The sequence below is a fragment of the Mizuhopecten yessoensis genome, unplaced genomic scaffold (assembly GCF_002113885.1).
Source record: "Mizuhopecten yessoensis strain PY_sf001 unplaced genomic scaffold, ASM211388v2 scaffold4387, whole genome shotgun sequence".
In the NCBI taxonomy this organism is placed as follows: domain Eukaryota; kingdom Metazoa; phylum Mollusca; class Bivalvia; order Pectinida; family Pectinidae; genus Mizuhopecten; species Mizuhopecten yessoensis.
This window is the reverse complement of record NW_018405521.1, coordinates 234,867-243,694: the sequence shown is the minus strand read 5'-3', so window position 1 is coordinate 243,694 and position 8,828 is coordinate 234,867. Positions and strand designations below refer to the sequence as shown.

Below are 8,828 nucleotides of genomic sequence, written 5' to 3'. Positions count from 1 at the left end.
CTCGACCTTGTAATGTAACGGTTCTTAGTTTGACCTTGTAATGTAACGGTTCTTAGCTCGACCTTGTAATGTAAAGGTTCTTAGTTCGACCTTGTAATGTAACGGTTCTTAGTTCGACCTTGTAATGTAAAGGTTCTTAGTTCGACGTTGTAATGTAACGGTTCTTAGCTCGACCTTGTCATGTAAAGGTTCTTAGCTCGACCTTGTAATGTAACGGTTCTTAGCTCGACCTTGTAATGTAACGGTTCTTAGTTCGACCTTGTAATGTAAAGGTTCTTAGTTCGACCTTGTAATGTAACGGTTCTTAGCTCGACCTTGTAATGTAAAGGTTCTTAGTTCGACCTTGTAATGTAACGGTTCTTAGTTCGACCTTGTAATGTAAAGGTTCTTAGTTCGACCTTGTAATGTAAAGGTTCTTAGTTCGACCTTGTAATGTAAAGGTTCTTAGTTCGACCTTGTAATGTAAAGGTTCTTAGTTCGACCTTGTAATGTAAAGGTTCTTAGTTCGACCTTATAATGTAAAGGTTCTTAGTTTGACCCTGTAATGCAAAGGTTCTTAGTTCGACCTTGTAATGTAACGGTTCTTAGTTCGAACTTGTCATGTAAAGGTTCTTAGTTCGACCTTGTAATGCAAAGGTTCTTAGTTCGACCTTGTAATGTAAAGGTTCTTACTTCGACGTTGTAATGTAACGGTTCTTAGCTCGACCTTGTAATGTAACGGTTCTTAGTTCGACCTTGTAATGTAAAGGCTCTTAGTTCGACGTTGTAATGTAACAGTTCTTAGCACGACCTTGTAATGTAAAGGTTCTTAGTTCGACGTTGTAATGTAACAGTTCTTAGCTCGACCTTGTAATGTAAAGGTTCTTAGCTCCACCTTGTAATGTAACGGCTCTTAGTTCGACCTTGTAATGTAACGGTTCTTAGTTCGACCTTGTCATGTAAAGGTTCTTAGTTCGACCTTGTAATGTAAAGGTTCTTAGTTCGACCTTGTAATGTAAAGGTTCTTAGTTCGACCTTGTAATGTAACGGTTCTTAGTTCGACATTGTAATGTAAAGGTTCTTAGTTCGACCTTGTAATGTAAAGGTTCTTAGTTCGACCTTGTAATGTAAAGGTTCTTAGTTCGACCTTGTAATGTAAAGGTTCTTAGATCGACCCCTGCAGTTTCCTGGTATTCTTTTTTTTCAAATTTTAATCACCAAACATTGAACAAATAGAATTTGGTCAAACACATTGCAATATGTAATCTTAATGTTCTTCTTTTGAAAAGGTCTTAAATGTGAAATAGTGATCTTGGCAATCATATAGTTATTCGTATTGGTACATTTTACCGGTACCGGGCTTTACCTTAACGTAGGCAACTTCACGTAAATAAAGGAAGATGATGAAATGGTACCCAGCCGAATAAATAATGACAAGAACATGATACAGTTCAGCAACTTTAATGACATGTACACAACAATGTAGAATGCAGTCATTAGCTTTCGGCAACAATTCATTGTGAAAAATTATATAAACATAACGTTACTGTTATACGATCAAACTTAAAACCAAAAACCTTCCGGGCCCAAACCTTAACAATATGTATTCAAAATGTAGCATGGAGCAAATAGGTGACACGTATTGACGTCACAACAAAGGATGCGACACAGCTATAACGATACAACGGAGAATGCCCCAAACCAATCCAACAATCCCTTCAGTCAAAAGTTCTTAAAACATGTATATACATTATGCTGCAATCAAATATGGCCCTGATGTCTTGAAAATACAATCTTGGAACACAATTTTTCATCTTTGATTTTTTAACTCGAGACAGATACATTTCATTTGGTATGGCCTTATTCGGTACATTTCACATCCAAGTACACTGTATATTACTATATAGCAAATTTATTTGAACTTGTCAAGATTGACATGTCTGGTGATTTTTGTTATAAAGCACAGGGACCAGACATTTGTTTCTACACCTTTCTCCTTCTTATATACACAGATGTACCTATTCCGTCTTTGCGTATTGCAGAGTTATCTTCTCTTGGTAGCAGGTATCGATTGTTACGCCACTTGTTTGTGAGAGGAACGTCATCATTTTTTTTAGAAAACGACGTAATTTTCTCACACAAACCAATGACGTAACAATCAATACCTGCTCCCAAGAGAAGATAATTCTGCAATACGCAAAGACGGATTAACTAGCTAACTGAATTTGCACAGAAATTTGCATAAGGATCGCTAGAACCTGCGTCCAAGTTGAAAAGACTTCATTGAATTCCAGCATACCAGTAGCTAATCATTGGATTCTAGCATACCAGTAGCTAATCATTGGATTCCAGCATACCAGTAGCTAAACATTGGATTCCAGCATACCAGTAGCTAATCATTGAATTCCAGCATACCAGTAGGTAATCATTGAATTCCAGCATACCAGTAGCTAATCACTGGATTCCAGCATACCAGTAGGTAATCATTGGATTCCAGCATACCAGTAGGTAATCATTGGATTCCAGCATACCAGTAGCTAATCATTGGATTCCAGTAGCTAATCATTGGATTCCAGCATACCAGTAGCTAATCATTGGATTCCAGCATACCAGTAGGTATGCATTGGATTCCAGCATACCAGTAGGTAATTATTGGATCCCAGCATACCAGTAGGTAATCATTGGATCCCAGCATACCAGCAGGTAATCATTGGATTCCTGCATACCAGTAGGTAATCACTGGATTCCTGCATAACAGTAGGTAATCATTGGATTCCAGCATACCAGTAGCCAATCATTGGATTCCAGTAGCTAATCATTGGATTCCAGCATACCAGTAGCAAATCATTGGATTCCAGCATACCAGTAGCTAGTCATTGGATTCCTGCATACCAGTAGCTAGTCATTGGATTCCAGCATACCAGTAGCTAAACACAGGATTCCAGCATACCAGTAGGTAATCATTGGATTCCAGCATTCCAGTAGGTAATCACTGGATTCCTGCATACCAGTAGGTAATCACTGGATTCCAGCATACCAGTAGGTAATCAGTGGATTCCAGCATACCAGTAGCTAATCATTGGATTCTAGCACACCAGTAGCTAATCATTGGATTCCAGCATACCAGTAGGTACTCATTGGATCCCAGCATACCAGTAGGTAATCATTGGATCCCAGCATACCAGCAGGTAATCATTGGATTCCTGCATACCAGTAGGTAATAACTGGATTCCAGCATACCAGTAGGTAATCACTGGATTCCTGCATAACAGTAGGTAATCATTGGATTCCAGCATACCAGTAGGTAATCATTGGATCCCAGCATACCAGCAGGTAATCATTGGATTCCTGCATACCAGTAGGTAATCACTGCATTCCTGCATACCAGTAGGTAATCATTGGATTCCAGCATACCAGTAGGTAATCATTGGATCCCAGCATACCAGTAGGTAATCATTGGATCCCAGCATACCAGTAGGTAATCATTGGATCCCAGCATACCAGTAGGTAATCATTGGATCCCAGCATACCAGTAGGTAATCATTGGATCCCAGCATACCAGTAGGTAATCATTGGATCCCAGCATACCAGTAGGTAATCATTGGATCCCAGCATACCAGTAGGTAATCATTGGATCCCAGCATACCAGTAGGTAATCATTGGATCCCAGCATACCAGTAGGTAATCATTGGATCCCAGCATACCAGTAGGTAATCATTGGATTCCATCAGAGTGTGAGTAGGGGAAGAGAAACCCTGTGGCCGGTCCACAATATATACAACTTTTACCACACAAACAGTTAAGGTGAAGGATGGATGCTTACCTATGTCTGGTCTGTGTGACAAGGTTTTTCTTTTTCGTTCTGAGAAATATGTTGCAACATTTAATTAAAACATTCACCATAAAAATGCCGTTGACAAGTGGTCTGCTGGTAAAAACAAACATGGGGTATATTAGTAAAATAAAAGTGAGCACTTCAACCAGGTTAGGAGTGTTACATCTATATGTACATTATCAATTCATTTGCTGTTAATGTCGTCAGTCATTTGTGCAGGGAATTTTCCCCCTATTTCTATGGCTAAAAATAGAATACATAGAAACATGCTTCCTACATGGTGAAAAAATAACTTCATTCAACAGATAGCTGGCTGCAAAGAAATGCTGATGATGTGAAGCAGATTCAACGCAAGTCCCACCAAGGCACAGGAGGAATCTGATTGTCAAACAAGAAGACAGTAGATGGTACTGTAAGCTTGTGTAAATGTGCGGTTTGCATACAAAACAAATCATTATATATTAACTCTGAAATATTCCAGAATGATTGACTTGTGTTGCTTATTTCAAAATCAAAATGAAATGAACATTAATCATATTACTTAAAGAATTTATTTATATTCATGTACGTATTACCCTGTTAATATTTACCAAACACATTAAGAGGACAATATAAAAAAAACATGATTTTTTTAATTGATTTGATTTTCACCCATTGATCAATGTTCAGTTAATAGTAATGTTAAATTAAACATGTTTAAAAAAACAAAACAAAAACAACAAAAAAACTACTATACCATGAGGTTACACAGCTGGAGCGTGGGTATACATAGCTGCTGCCACCAGGCTGTAAAACCTAGTCCATCATGTCTCTCATCTACAAACATCTAGTGCCCACATTTACCAAAAACAAATCATAAACAATTTGTACATCACTTCTTTGCATCAATACATAAGGAGTTTGCCACATACAACACAGATTTAGAGGACCAAAGGAGTTTTTTAACACTGGTACACTGTGTATTATCAGGTAAGTAATTTTTTGAGATTCACTAAGCATGGGAATGATTAAATTTAAGAACTGGACACGAGTTAAAATTGAAAATACAACATATTTTTAGTTTTTACCAGGTATATGGACCAAATATTTCCAAAAGAAAAATGTATTTATTTTCTGAACATGTATTTTACTACAAATTTTGGCATGCTGAATATATATAAACCCACTTTGGCTTTAATTGGTCAGTGCCCAATATTCCCTGGTATATCACAGTGCTGCTGACAATCAGAACATCTACAGCAACTGGATTCAACTTCAAATAGAACCTCATCAAATTGTAATTTGGAGGACCTTTAAATAAAATTTGAACTAATGAACTAAAATCTTTCAAAAACATATTTTTTTGACTGAATGCTTTTCTACACTACAATCTATTATATATCTGTACTACAAGAAAAAATCATTTAATTCAAAGATAAAATTCTAGGTAACAAATATATCCATGCATAGTTGTAAATGGAGATTGCCTTAATCTCACTGAGCTACCCTTCCAATCCTACACTGTACACCAGTCAGCGTTTATATATAGCAGCATTTAATTGTACAGCTACTTAAACAAAACAGACACCTGGGGTGAAGGAAGCGTCCTACTGTTCTTAATTAAACAATCACCTTTAACAAATCAGAAAGATTACTCATGTCAGGAGCTAGGTGATAAAGTTTGACCCTCTGTATTGTTTATAGAAATGGGAAAATACTGTGACATCACAAAGAAAATAATTAAATGACGTCTCATTTAGGCCGTATTGATGGCTGACCTGACAATTACAGTGCAGTGGACAGACACTATAGAAACCAAATACCACACAAAAATGTTATGTTACACTTCAAGTAAGACAAATAATTACAGATCTAGTTGTGTACAATACATAACAAAAGGACCATCTATTTCAAAAACAACAAAACGTGAATTTATGAGATCAACCATTAATTGGGTGCTTTAAAGCATTTTTTGATGTGTTGGTCCTAGTATCAGCAATATACAGCAGAGATTCCTAACAACAAGGCAATCTACCAACACACCTACCAAAAAACTGTCAAACGAATGTTCCATAATGTCATCACTATCACATAGAAGAGTCAGTAAAGACAAGATATGACTTCATATGTTTATCTGAAAATTCAAACTCAACATCACAAATATTGTACAAAAATTTACACAAGTGATTTACCAGTTGAACTTTGGTAGTCCAATACTTTCGTTTAAAAGAACTCTTGAAATTCACTGAAAATTTCTGGAAATTGATCGATGAGTTATCTGGACTATTTGAGGTAGTACTAACAAGGTTCTACTGTCAAGACATATACAACACAACACATGTATAGCATTTGTAATGAGTTCACATTGTCCATACAACAATTTTACTGCTCTGGCACTGTCAATATATAGCAACTGTAACATGTTCACATTGTCACTATAGCGACTTGAACATTATGTTCACAATGTCTCTATAGCGACTTGAACATTATGTTCAATATCTCTATAGTGACTTGAACATATGTTCACAATGTCTCTATAGCAACTTGAACATTATGTTCAATGTCTCTATAGCAACTTGAACATTATGTTCACAATTTCTCTATAGCGACTTGAACATTATGTTCACAATGTCTCTATAGCGACTCATTCTGAACATGTTCAAGTCCCTATAGTGACAATGTGAACATAATGTTAAAGTCACTATAGAGACATTTTGAACATGTTCAAGTCGCTATAAAGACATTGTGAACATGTTCAAGACGCCATAGAGACATTCTGAACATTTTCAAGTCGCTATAGAGGCATTGTGAACATGTTCAAGTAGCCATAGAGACATTCTGATCATGTTCAAGTCGCTACAGAGACATTGTGAACATAAGGTTCAAGTCGCTATAGAGACGTTGTGAACATAATGTTCACAATGTCTCTATTGCGACTTGAACATGTTCACAATGCCTCTATAGCGACTTGAACATTATGTTCACAATGTCTCTATAGTGACTTGAACATTATGTTCACATTGTCACTATAGCGACTTGAACATGTTCAGAATGTCTCTATGGCGACTTGAACATGTTCACAATGTCTCTATGGCGACTTGAACATGTTCAAAATGTCTCTATGGCGACTTGAACATGTTCAAAATGTCTCTATGGCAACTTGAACATGTTCACAATGTCTCTATGGCGACTTGAACATGTTCACAATGTCTCTATGGCGACTTGAACGTGTTCAAAATGTCTCTACGGCAACTTGAACATGTTCACAATGTCTCTATAGCAATTTAAACATCGTACAAAAACAATATTGTACTGCATAACCAATGATATTAAAATAACAATTTCTTAAATAATTCACAATGGAAAGAGAATTGCAACAAAATGAATGCAAAATGTTGCATTATCACACATTAAAACAGAAATGTATAATGTTGAAAATGAAATTGTGTCAAAATCGAATGTAACTGAAGTGCCGTCACAGACCTGTACAAAGGTGCTATTCAGTGGTTTGTTGTACAGGCCCTTTCACACCTTGTGTGGGTGGAGGAGGACTACTCACTTCCTGTGAACACATTATGAGGAATGAAGGCACGTGATATTGACCTTCCGTCCGAATGGTATACTGAAAGACATTGTATATCAAGTCCAGGTTTGCATTGCTGATGCTGTCACTATTAAACACACTTTTTTTGCATTTTGCATGAAATATTTCACATTTCCATGAATTTTATATTTTCTAGAGACAATCCTCTATTAACAATGATTTGATGATAACAATAATAACTTATTTGACTAAAGGCTTGCTACAACATAAGCAACAGTACACATCCCAGCCTTTGTACGTTAGTACACTGTAAAAGCAGATCAGTGAAAATGCAATAAAAGCAGGTCAATTAGAAAGATTCGTAATAAAAGTAGACCATTAAGACGAAGATTCGTAATAAACGTAGATCATTTAGACGAAGATTCGTAATAAACGTAGATCATTAGGACGAAGATACGTAATAAACGTAGATCATTTAGACGAAGATTCGTCATAAACATAGACCATTCAGACAAAGATTCTTAATAAACTTGGATCATTTAGACGAAGATTTGTAATAAACACAGATCATTGAGATTCAACTTAAAAGCAGATCATTGAGATGGGGATTCGCGGTAGAAGCAGATAATTCAGACTGAGCATCATAATATACCACATCATTCAGATGAAGAATCATAATAAAAGCATATCAATGTGAATATGTACACAGCACGCAGAAAACAGTGTGATAGCAAATAATAAGGTATGAGAAATGAAACAAAACAATAGAAGGCTTATGTCAACAAAGCACTAAAACAAACTACATGTCTATATACATTCATTAGAGATTCAATACATCTTGATATATAAGCAGATACTAAAAGCATGAAAAAAATACATGTATACCTATATATAGCTAGTGTATAATGAAATTTCATCTCCAGAAAAACAATTATACAAATCTGTCATCGTTGATGTTGTTATTTTCTATAGTATTCCAATCCTGGTATGTCCCAAATACTTAAGCATCTGTAGTATTTAACCATTTGATCAATATCTAACAAACAAAATATGTACTAATATTATACATAATAAACAAATAAGGGTGTCTGTCAAATTGTAAACAAAGAATGAAGACTTGTTATACGTGTACCAAGTTAATTACAATAAAATTAAAAAAATATATAATTAAAAACCAAAAATAAAATATTATTGTTCTTTGCTCAGAAGCACAATATTAATAGCACTAATTAAGAATGCATAGCACTAATTAAAGACACGTTTTGAACTTCAAAATTCGTTTCTAGATCTTTCTCTAGAACTCATTGAAGATATTTTTAACTCCACATAACCATGAGCACTGCAATGATCGGTCTAGTTTACATTAGTACAAAACAAAAAAGGAAGTATCTTAACACTAGAAATAAATAGTCAGCACTTCAATATAAGTAGCACTTAGTAGCAATAGTACAGGAATAAAAACTTGTTTAGTATTGTAGTACATCTAAACTA

General features: G+C 35.6%; 1 long non-coding RNA gene across 1 annotated transcript; it reads left to right on the top strand.

Moving 5' to 3' along the window:
* The first annotated feature begins 2,109 nt into the window (after positions 1-2,109).
* LOC110448932 lies at positions 2,110-5,788 on the top strand. The gene is made up of 3 exons (XR_002462798.1): positions 2,110-2,595; positions 2,791-3,109; positions 3,371-5,788. It is a non-coding gene; the product is annotated as an uncharacterized LOC110448932 (long non-coding RNA).
* The last annotated feature ends 3,040 nt before the right edge of the window (positions 5,789-8,828 follow it).